The sequence below is a fragment of the Mobula hypostoma genome (assembly GCF_963921235.1).
Source record: "Mobula hypostoma chromosome Y unlocalized genomic scaffold, sMobHyp1.1 SUPER_Y_unloc_5, whole genome shotgun sequence".
NCBI classification, from domain to species: Eukaryota; Metazoa; Chordata; class Chondrichthyes; order Myliobatiformes; family Myliobatidae; genus Mobula; species Mobula hypostoma.
Window position 1 is genome coordinate 210,615 of NW_026948175.1, and position 11,562 is coordinate 222,176.

An 11,562-nucleotide genomic window follows, 5' to 3' on the forward strand; every position below is an offset into this window, starting at 1 on the left:
CCTGAGGCTCCTGTACATCCTTCCGTATGGTTGAGGATTAATAACTATTCCTGAACCTGGTGGTGTGGGTCCTGAGGCTCCTGTACATTCTTCCTGATGGTTATGGGATAATAACTGCTCCTGAAACTGGTAACATACATCAAAGTTGCTGGTGAACGCAGCAGGCCAGGCAGCATCTATAGGAAGAGGCGCAGTCGACGTTTCAGGCCGAGACCCTTCGTCAGGACTAACTGAAGGAAGTGGTGTGGGTTCTGAGGCTCCTCTAATTTGACCCTGATGTTTGTGGGGTAATCTCTGTCCATGAACCTAGTGGTATGGGACCTCAAGCCCTGGTAACTTCACCCTGATGGTTGAGCTGTAATAACACTTCCTGAAATTGGATGTCTGCATCTTGAGGATCGTGTACATTCACACTGATGGTTCAGGTGTAATAACTGTCCCTGAACATGGTGGTGTGGGTCCTGAGGCTCCTATACCTTCACCCTGATGGTTGAGGTGTAATAACTGCTCATGAAACTGGTGTTGTACGTTCTGAGGCTCCTGTACCACCATCCTGATGGTTGAGGGGTAACAACTGTTCCTGAACCTGGTGGTATGGGACCTGAGGCCCCTGCATCTTCACCCTGATTGTTGAGGGGTAATAACTGTTCCTGAATTTGGAGGTCTGCATCTTGAGGCTCCTGTACATTCACACTGATGGTTCAGGTGTAATAACTGTTCCTGAAACTGGTGGTGTGGGTCCTGAGGTTCCTGTTCCCACACCCTGATGGTTGAGATGTAGGAACTGCTCCTGAACCTAGTGCTGTGGGTACTGAGGCTCCTGTACCTCCTTCTTGATGGTTAGTTTGTAATAACTATCCCTGAACCAGGTGGTGTGGGTCCTGAGGCTCGTGTACATCCTTCCAGCTGGCTGTGGGATAATAACTGTTACTGAAACTGGTGTTGTAGGTCCTGAGGCTCCGATACCATCACCCTGATGGTTGCTGAGTATTAACTATTCGTGAACCTGCTGGTGTGGGTCCTGAGGCTCCAGTATCTCTGTCCTGATGTTTGAGGAGTAATAACTGTTCCTGAGCCTGGTTGGGGCGTGTCCTGAGGCTCCTGAACCTCCTTCCAGCAGGTTGAGGAGCCATATCTGTTCCTGAACCTGGTGGTGTGGGTCCTGAGACTCCTGTATCTTCACCCTGATATTTGAGGGTTAGTACCTGTCCCTGAACCTGGTGGTGTTGGTCCTGAGGCTCCTATACTTTTACCCTGATTGTTGAGAGGTAATAACGGTTCCTGAACCTCGTGCTGTTGGTCCTGAGACTCCCGTATCCTCACCCTGATGTTTGAGGGGTAATAACTGTTCCTGAAGCTGGTGCTGTGGGTCCTGAGTCTCCTGTACATCCTTCCTGGTGGTTGTTGGTTAACAACTGTTCCTGAACCTGGTGGAATGGGACCTGAGGCCCCTGCACCTTCACACTGATGGTTGAGAGGTTATAACTGTTCCTCAACTTGGAGGTCTGCGTTTTGAGGCTCCCGTCATTCACACTGATGGTTGACGTGTAATAACTGCCCCTGACCCTGCTGCTGTGAGTGGTCAGGGGCAGTTATTACACGTCAACCATCAGTGTGAATGACGGGAGCCTCAAAACGCAGACCTCCAAGTTCAGAAGGACCTCCAAGAGGCTTCTGTTCCTCTTTCTTAATGGTTAACGTGTAATAACTAATCCTCATCCTGGTGCTGTGGGTCCTGTGGCTCATGTACCCCACTCTTGGTGGTTGAGGGTTAATAATTGATCTTGAACCTGGTGGTGTGTGTATCGATGCTCCTGAACTTCACAGTGATGTTTGAGGTGTAATAACTGTTCCTGAACCAGATGGTTTGGTTCCTGAGGCTCCTGTACAATCACCCTGATGGTTGAGGTTTAATAACTGATCCTCACCTGGTGATGATCCTCACCTGTCCTGCAGTTCCTGCACATCCTCCCTCATGGTTCAGGGGCAATAACGGTTCCTGAGCCTGGTGGTGTGGGTCCTGTATCTTCACCCTGAAGGTTGAGGCGTAATAACTGTTCCTGAACCTGGTGGCGTGTGTCCTGAGGCACCTGTACATTTACTCTGATATTTGAAGGTCAGTAACAGCTCCGGAACCTGGTGGTATGGGTCCTGAGGCTCCGATATATTCACCCTGATGTTTGAAGGGTAATATCTGTCCCTGAACCTGGTGGTATGAGACCTCAGGTCCCTGTATCTTAACCCTGATGGATGAGGTGTAATAACAGTTCCTGAACTTGGAGGTCTGCATCTTGAGGCTAGTGTAATTTCACACTGATGGTTCAGTTGTAATAACTGTTCCTGAAACTGGTGGTGTGGGTCCTGAGGCTCCTGTTCCCTCACCCTTATGGTTGAAATGAAAGCACTGCTCCTGAACCTAGTGCTGTTGTTACTGAGGCTCCTGTACCTCCTTCTTGATGGTTAACGTGTAATAACTATTCCTGAACCAGGTGGTGTGGGACCTGTGGCTCCTGTACATTCTTCCTGATGGTTATGGGATAATAACTGTTCCTGAAACTGGTTGTGGTTCCTGAGGCTTCTGTACCATCACCCTGATGGTTGACGAGTATTAACTATTCCTGAAACTGCTGATGTGGTTCTTGAGGCTCCGATAGATCCTTCCTGATGGTTGAGGGTAATAACTGTTCCTGAGCCTGGTGGGCTGGGTCCTGAGGCTCCTATACTTTCACCCTGATTGTTGAGGGGTAGTAACAGTTCCTGAACCTCGTGCTGTTGGTCCTGAGACTCCTGTATCTTCACCCGGATGTTTGAGGGGTAATAACTGTCCCTGAACCTGGTGGTGTTGGTCCTGAGGCTCCTGTACCACCTTCCTGTTGGTTGTTGGTTAATAACTGTTCCTAAACCTGGTGGTGTGGGTACTGAGGCTCCTGTCCCAACATCATGATGGATGAGGGGTAAGAACTGTTCCCGCACCTGGTCGTGTGGTTCCTGAGGATTCTGTATATCCTTCCTGATGTTTGAGGGGTAATAACTGTTCCCGAACCTGGTGGATTGGTTCCCAAGAGTGCTGTCCCTCCTTCGTGATGTTTGAGGGGAAATAACTGTGCATAAAACTGGTTTTGTGGGTCCTGAGCCTCCTGTACCAACATCCTGATGGTTGAGGTATAATAACTGTTCCTGAACCTGGTGGTATGGGACCTGAGGCCCCTGCATCTTTACCCTAATTGTTGAGTGGTAATAACTGTTCCTGAACTTGGAGGTCTGCGCTTTGAGGCCGTGTACCTTCACACCGATAGTTCAGGTATAATAACTGTTCTGAAACTGGTGGTGTGGGTCCTGAGGCTCCAGTTCCCTCACCCTTATAGTTGAGATGAAAGCACTGCTCCTGAGCATAGTGCTGTTGTTACTGAGGCTTCTGTACCACCTTCTTGATGGTTAACGTGTAATAACTATTCCTGAACCTGGTGGTGTGGGACCTGAGGCTCCTGTACATTCTTCCTGATGGTTATGGGATAATAACTGTTCCTGAAACTGGTTGTAGTTCCTGAGGTTTCTGTACCATCACCCTGATGGTTGACGAGTATTAACTATTCCTGAAACGGGTGGTGTGGTTCCTGAGGCTCCGATATATCCTTCCTGATGGTTGAGGGTAATAACTGTTCCTGAGCCTGGTGGGCTGGGTCCTGAGGCTCCTGTACTTCCTTCCAGAATGTTGAGCGGCCATTACAGCTCCTGAACCTGGTGGTGTGGGTCCTGAGTAACCTGTACCTCATTCCAGATGGATGAGGGGTAATATCTGTTCCTGAACTTGGTGGTGTGGGTCCTGAGGCACCTGTAACTCCTTCCTGGTGGTTGTTGGTTAATAACTGTTCCTGAACCGGGTGGGGTGGGTACTAAGGCTCCTGTACCATCACCAAGAAGTTTGAGGAGTAAAAACTGTTCCTGTACCTGTTAGTGTGGGACCTGAGTAACCTGTACTACCTTTCTGATGTTTGAGGGGTAATAACTGCTCCTGAACCTGGTGGTGTGCATCCTGCGGCTCCTGTAAATCCATCCTCAGGGTTCAGGGGTAATACCTGTTCCTGAATATGGTGGTGTGGGTCCCGAGGCTCCTGTCCCATCACCATGATGGATGAGAGGTAAGAACTGTTCCCGCACCTGGTCGTGTAGATCCTGAGGAACCTGTATATCCTTCCTGATGTTTGAGGGGTAAAAGCTGTTGCCGAAACTGGTGGATTGGTTCCTGAGGGTGCTGTCCCTGCTTCGTGATGTTTAAGGCGAAAAAACTGTTCATAAAACTGGTGTTGTGTATCCTGAGCTTTGTGTACCACCTTCCTGATGGTTGAGGGGTAATGACTGTTCCTGAACCTGGTGGTGTGGGTCCTGAGGCTCCTGTACCTCCTTCCTGGTGGTTGTTGGTTAGTAACTGTTCCTAAACCTGTGGTGTGGGTACTGAGACTCCTCTCCCATCACCACGATGGATGAAGGGTAATAACTGCTCCTGACCCTGCTGCTGTGGGTTCTGAGGCTCCTGTTCCTCCTTCTTGATGGTTAATGTATAATAACTAATCCTGATCCTGGTGTTTTGGGTCCTGAGACTGCTGAACATCCTTCCTGACGGTTGTGGGATAATACCTGTTCCTGAAGCTGGAGCTGTGGGTGGTGAGGCTCCTGCACCATCCGCCTGATGGTTGACAAATATTAACTATTCCAGAACCTAGTGGTGTGTGTCTTGAGGCTCCTATACCTCCTTCCTGATGGTTGTTGGTTAATAGCTGATCCTAAACCTGGTGGTCTGGGTACTGAGGCTCCTGTACCATCACCATGATCGCTGAGGGGTAGAAACGGTTCCTGTACCTGGCCGTGTGGGTCCTGAGGATTCTGTACTTTCTTCCTGATGGTTGAGGTGAGATAACTGTTTCTCAACCAGGTGGTGTGGCTCCTGAGACTCCTGTATCTTCTCCCTGATGGCTGTGGGGAAATAACTATTCCTGAACATGGTGGTGTGGGTACTGAGGCTCCTATACCTTCACTCAAATGGTTGAGGGGTAATAACTGTTACTGAACCTGGTGTTGTGGGTCCAGAGACACCTGTACCTTTATTCTGATAGTTGAAAGTTAATAACTGTTCCTGAACCTAGTGGTATGCATACTGAGGCTCCTGTACATCCTTCCGGATGGTTGTGGGGTAATAACTATTCCTGAACCTGGTGGTGTGGGGACTGAGGCTCCTGCACAATCACTCTGATGGTTGAGGGTTAATAACTCTTCCTGAACCTGGTGGTGTGGGTTCTGGGGATTCTATACATCCTTCCTGATGGTTGTGGGATAATAACTGTTCCTGAATGTGGTGGTATTCGTCCTGAGGCTCCTGTACCTCCTTCCTGATGGTTATTTGTTAATACCTGCTACTGAACCTGGTGGTGTGGGTCCTGAGGCTCCTGTACTTTCACCTTAATGGTTGAGGGGTAATAACTTTCCCTAACCCTGGTGGTGTGGGTCCTGAGGCTCCTGTTCCTCCCTCCTAATAGTTGAGGGGTAACAAATGTTCCTGAACCTGGTGGTATGGGACCTGAGGCCCATGTATCTTCACTCTGATGGTTGAGGAGTAATAACTGATCCTGAACTTGGAGGTCTGCGTCTTGAGGTTCCTGTACATTCACACTGATGGTTATTTGATAATACCTGCTACTGACCCTGGTGGTGTTGGTCCTGAGTCTCCTGTACCTTCACACTGATGGCTGAGGGGTAATAACTGCTTCTGAACCTGGTGCTATGAGCACTGAGGCTCCTGTACCTCCTTCTTCATGGTTAAGGTATAATAACTATTCCTGAACCTGGTGGTGTGGGTCCTGAGGCTCCTGTACCTTCACCCTGATGGTTGAGGGGTAATAACTGTCCCTGAACCTGCTGGTGTGGGTCCCGAGACACCTGTAACTTTGCCCTGATATTTGATGGGTAATAACTGTTACTGAACCTGGTTGTGTGGGCCCTGAGGCACCTGTAGCTTTACTCTGAAAGTTGAAAGTTACTAACTGTTCCTCAACTTGGTGGTGTGAGTCCTGAGATGCCTGTATCTTCACACTGATATTTGAGGGGTAATAACAGTCCCTGAACCTGGTGGTGTGGGTCCTGAGGCTCCTATACTTTCACCCTGATTGTTGATGGATAATAACTGTTATTGAAGCTGGTGGTGTCGGACCTGAGGCTCCTGTTCCTTCACCTTGATAGTTATGGTGTAATAACTGTTCCTGAACCTAGTGGTGTGCGTCCTGAGGCTCCTGTACATCCTTCCGGATGGCTGTGGGGTAATAATTTTTCCTGAAACTGGTGGTGTGGGGACTGAGGATCCTGCACTTTCACCCTGAATGTTGAGTGTTAATAACGGTTGCCGAACCTGATGCTGTGGGTCCTGGAGCTCCTATACATCCTTCCTGATTGTTTTGGGATAATAACTGTTCCTGACACTGGTGTCATGGATCCTGAGGCTCCTGTACCATCACCCGGACGGTTGACGTGTATTAACTGTTCCTGAATCTGGTGGTGTGAGTCCTGATGCTCCTGTACCTTCACCCTGACAGTTGAGAGGTAATAAACATTCCTGTACCTGGTGCTGTTGGTCATGTGGCTCCTGTACCTCTTTCCTGATGTTTGAGAGGTAATAACTCTTCCTAAACATGGTGGTCTGGGTCTTGAGGCTCCTGTACCTTAACCCTGATGGTTGAGGGATAATAACCATTCCTGTACCAGGTGCTGTTGGTCCTGAGGCTCTTGTACCTCTTCCTGATGGTTAAGAAGTAATAACTGTTCCTAACCTGGGTGGTCTGGGTCCTGAGGCTCCTATACCTCCTTCCTGATGGTTGTTGGTTAATAACTGATCCTAAACATGGTGGTCTGGGTACTGAGGCTCCTGTACCATCACCATGATCGTTGAGGGGTAGAAACGGTTCCTAAACCTGGTGGTGTGGATCCTGAGGCTCCTATACCTTCACTCTGATGGTTGAGGGGTAATAACAGTTCCTGAACCTGGTGCTGTGGGTCCTGACGTACCTGTACCTTTACTCTGATAGTTGAAGGTTAATAACTGTTCCTGAACCTGCTGGTGTAGGTCCTGAGACTCCTGTATCTTCACCCTGATATTTGAGGGCTAATATCTGTACCTGAACCTGGTGGTGTGGGTCCCGAGGCTCCTATAATTTCACCCTGATGGTTGATGGGTAAAAACTGTTACTGAACCTGGTGTTGTGGGTCCTGAAACACCTGTACCATTACTCTGATAGTTGAAAGTTAATAACTGTTCCTGAACCTGTTGGTGTGGGTCCTGAGATCCTGTACATTCACGCTGATGATTCAGATGCAACAACTGTTCCTGAACCTAGTGGTGTGCGTCCTAAGGCTCCTGTACATCTTTCCGGAAGGTTGTGCGGTAATAACTATTCCTGAAACTGGTGGTGTGGGGACTGAGGCTCCTGCACATTCACCCTGATGGTTGAGGGTTAATAACTGTTCCTGAACCTGGTGATGTGCGTCCTGGGGTTCCTATAATTCCTTCGTGATGGTTGTGGGATAATAACTGTTCCTGAAACTGGTGTCGTGGGTCCTGAGGCTCCTTTACCATCACCCGGACGGTCGATGAGTATTAACTGCTCCTGAACCTGGTCGTGTGAGACGTGATGCTCCTGGAACTTCATCCTGACAGTTGAGAGGGAATAACCATTCCTGTACCTGGTGATTTTGGTCATAAGGCTCCTGTACCTCTTTCCTGATGGTTGAGACGTAATAACTCTTCCTAAAAATGGTGGTCTGGGTTCTGAGGCTCCTGTACCTCCTTCCTGACGGTTGTGGGGTAATAACAGTTCCTGAACCTGGTGGTGTGTGTCCTTTTGCTCTTTTGTCTTCACCCTGATGGTTGAGGGTTAATAAAATTCCTGAAGCTGGGGGTGTGAGTCGTGAGGCTCCTATTCCTCCTTCCTGATGGTTGAAGGGTAATAACTGTTCCTGAATGTGGCGGTGTTGGTCCTGAGGCTCCTGTACCTCCTTCCTGATGGTTATTTGTTATTACCTGCTACTGAACCTGGTGGTGTGGGTCCTGAGGCTTCTGTACATTCACCCTGATGGTTGAGGATTAATAACGTTTACTGAACCTGGTGGTGTGGATCCTGGGGCTGCCATACATCCTTCCTGATGGTTGTGGAATAATAACTGTTCCTGAAACTGGTGTCGTGGGTCCTGAGGCTCCTGTACCATCACCCAGACGGTTGACATTTATTAACTGTTCCTGAATCTGGTGCTGTGAGAACTGATGCTCCTATACCTTCACCCTGATGGTAGAGAGGTAATAAACGTTCCTAAACATGGTGGTGTGTATCTTGAGGCTCCTATAGCTTCACCCTGATATTTGATGGGTAATAACTGTTACTGAACCAGGTTGTGTGGGCCCTGTGGCACCAGTAGCTTTACTCTGATAGTTGAAAGTTACTAACTGTTCCTCAACTTGGTGGTGTGGGTCCTGAGACGCCTGTATCTTCACCCTGATATTTGAGGGGTAATAACTCTCCCTGAACCTGGTGGTGTGGGTCCTGAGGCTCCTATACTTTCACCATTATGGTTGATGGGTAATAACTGTTACTGAACCTGGTGTTGTGGGTCCTGAGACACCTGTAACTTTATTCTGATAGTTGAAAGTTAATAACTCTTCCTGAACCTGTTGGTATGGGTCCTGAGATCCTGTACATTCACCCTGATGATTCAGATGCAATAACTGTTTCTGAACATGCTGGTATGTGCCCTGAGGCTCCTGTTCTTGATGGCTTCAGTATAATAATGGTTCCTGAAACTGGTGGTGTGGGTACTGCGACTCCTGTACATTCTTCATGATGGTTGAAGTGCAATATCTTTTCCTGAAGCTGGTGGTGTTGGACCTGAGGCTTCTGTTCCTTCACCCTGATAGTTAGGCTGTAATAACTGTTCCTGAAACTAGTGGTGTGCATCCTGAGGCTCCTGTACATCCTTCCGGATGGTTGTGGGGTAATAACCATTCCTGAAACTGGTGGTGTGGGGACTGAGGCTCCTGCACATTCACCCTAATGGTTGAAGATTCATAACTGATCCTGAACCTGGTGATGTGGGTCCTGGGGTTCCTTTACATCGTTCCAGATGGTTGTGGGATAATAACTGTTCCTGAAACTGGTGTCATGGGTCCTGAGGCTCCTATACTTTCACCCTTATGTTTGATGGATAAAAACTGTTATTGAACCTGGTGGTGTGGGACCTGAGGCTCCTGTTCCTTCACCTTGATAGTTATGGTGTAATAACTGTTCCTGAACCTAGTGGTGTGCGTCCTGAGCCTCCTGTACATCCTTCCGGATGGCTGTGGTGTAATAACTATTCCGGAAACTGGTGGTGTGGAGACTGAAGCTCCTGCACTTTCACCCTGAATGTTGAATGTTAATAACGGTTGCTGAACCTGATGCTGTGGGTCCTGGGGCTCCTATACATCCTTCCGGATGGTTGTTGGGTAATAACTTTTCCTGAACCTGGTGGTGTGAGGACTGAGGCTCCTGCACATTCACTCTGATGGTTGACGGTTAATAACTGTTCCTGAACCTGGTGTTGTGCTTCCTGAGGCTCCTGTACCATCACCCGGACGGTTGATGAGTATTAACTCTTCCATAACCTGCTGGTGTGAGACCTGATGCTTCTGTAATTTCATCCTGAGGGTTGAGAGGTAATACCCATTCCTGTACCTGGTGGTTTTGGTCATGAGGCTCCTGTATCTCTTTCCTGATGGTTGAGAGGTAATAACTCTTCCTAATCATGGTGGTCTGGGTCCTGAGGCTCCTGTACCTCCTTCCTGACGGTTGCGGGGTAATAACAGTTCCTGAACCTGGTTGTGAGTGTCCTCTTGCTCTTTTGTCTTCACCCTGATGGTTGAGTGGTAATAGCAGTTCCTGAACCTGGATGTATGGGACCTGAGGCCCCTGTATCTGCACTCTGATGGTTGAGTAGTAATAACTGATCCTAAACTTGGAGGTCTTCGTCTTGAGGTTCCTGTACATTCACACTGATGGTTATTTGATAATACCTGCTACTGACCCTGCTGGTGTTGGTCCTGAGTCTCCTGTACCTTCGCACTGATGGCTGAGGGGTAATAGCTGCTCCTAAACCTGATGCTAAGGCCACCGAGGCTCCTGTACCTCCTTCTTGATGGTTAAGGTGTAATAACTATTGCTGAAACAGGTGGTGTGGGTCTCGAGGTTCCTGTAGCTTCACCCTGATGGTTCAGGGGCAATAACTGTCCCTGAACATGGTGGTGTGGGTCCTGAGGCTCCTATAGCTTCACCCTGATATTTGATGGGTAATAACTGTTACTGAACCAGGTTGTGTGGGCCCTGTGGCACCAGTAGCTTTACTCTGATAGTTGAAAGTTACTAACTGTTCCTCAACTTGGTGGTGTGGGTCCTGAGACGCCTGTATCTTCACACTAATATTTGAGGGGTAATAACTCTCCCTGAACCTGGTGGTGTGGGTCCTGAGGCTCCTATACTTTCACCCTTATGGTTGATGGATAATAACTGTTTTTGAACCTGGTGGTGTAGGACCTGAGGCTCCCGTCCCTTCACCTTGATAGTTATGGTGTAATAACTGTTCCTGAACCTAGTGGTGTGCGTCCTGAGGCTCCTGGACATCCTTCCGGATGGCTGTGGGGTAATAACTATTCCTGAAACTGGTGGTGTGGGGACTGAGGCTCCTGCACTTTCGCCCTGAATGTTGAGTGTTAATAATGGTTGCTGAACCTGATGCTGTGGGTCCTGGGGCTCCTATACATCGTTCCTGATATTTTTTGGGATAATAACTGTTCCTGACACTGGTGTCATGGATCCTGAGGCTCCTGTACCATCACCCGGACGGTTGACGTGTATTAACTGTTCCTGAATCTGGTGGTGTGAGTCCTGATGCTCCTGTACCTTCACCCTGACAGTTGAGAGGTAATAAACATTCCTGTACCTGGTGCTGTTGGTCATGTGGCTCTTGTACCTCTTTCCTTTCTTTTTAAATCTTTTTATTGAGTAAGTATACAAAAAAGGTAAGCCATATAAACATTAATACAATGTTAAAGTATAATAAAATTCCAAAAGATAACAATACCAAAAAGAAAATACTACAAACAATGTAATTTAAGCATAAGAAACCAAAATAACATAATAGTATACTAGATTTTATATATATCAATGGAAAAAAAGAAAAAAAAAACCCAAAAAAAAACCCCACCGTGCAACTAACTAAAAGCAAAGCAAAGCAATGGGCTAACTTGAAACCAAACAGAGTTAAACTTAAAATCACGTCCTCAATCCCGACCTCCATTAAAACAGTGAAAAAAAAACAAGAAGGGTAAATATTACATTAAATGAAAATATCGAATAAAAGGTCCCCAAATCTGTTCAAATTTAAATGAAGAATCATGAAGGTTACTTCTAATTTTCTCCAGATTCAAACATAAAATCGTCTGAGATCTTGTACCTCTTTCCTGATGTTTGAGAGGTAATAACTCTTCCTAAACAT

At 47.7% G+C, this 11,562-nt stretch overlaps 1 pseudogene; it reads right to left on the reverse strand.

The window, feature by feature from the left end:
• Positions 1–1,524: 1,524 nt before the first annotated feature.
• Positions 1,525–7,691, reverse strand: LOC134341437 (uncharacterized; annotated as a pseudogene).
• Between the last annotated feature and the right edge of the window lie 3,871 nt (positions 7,692–11,562).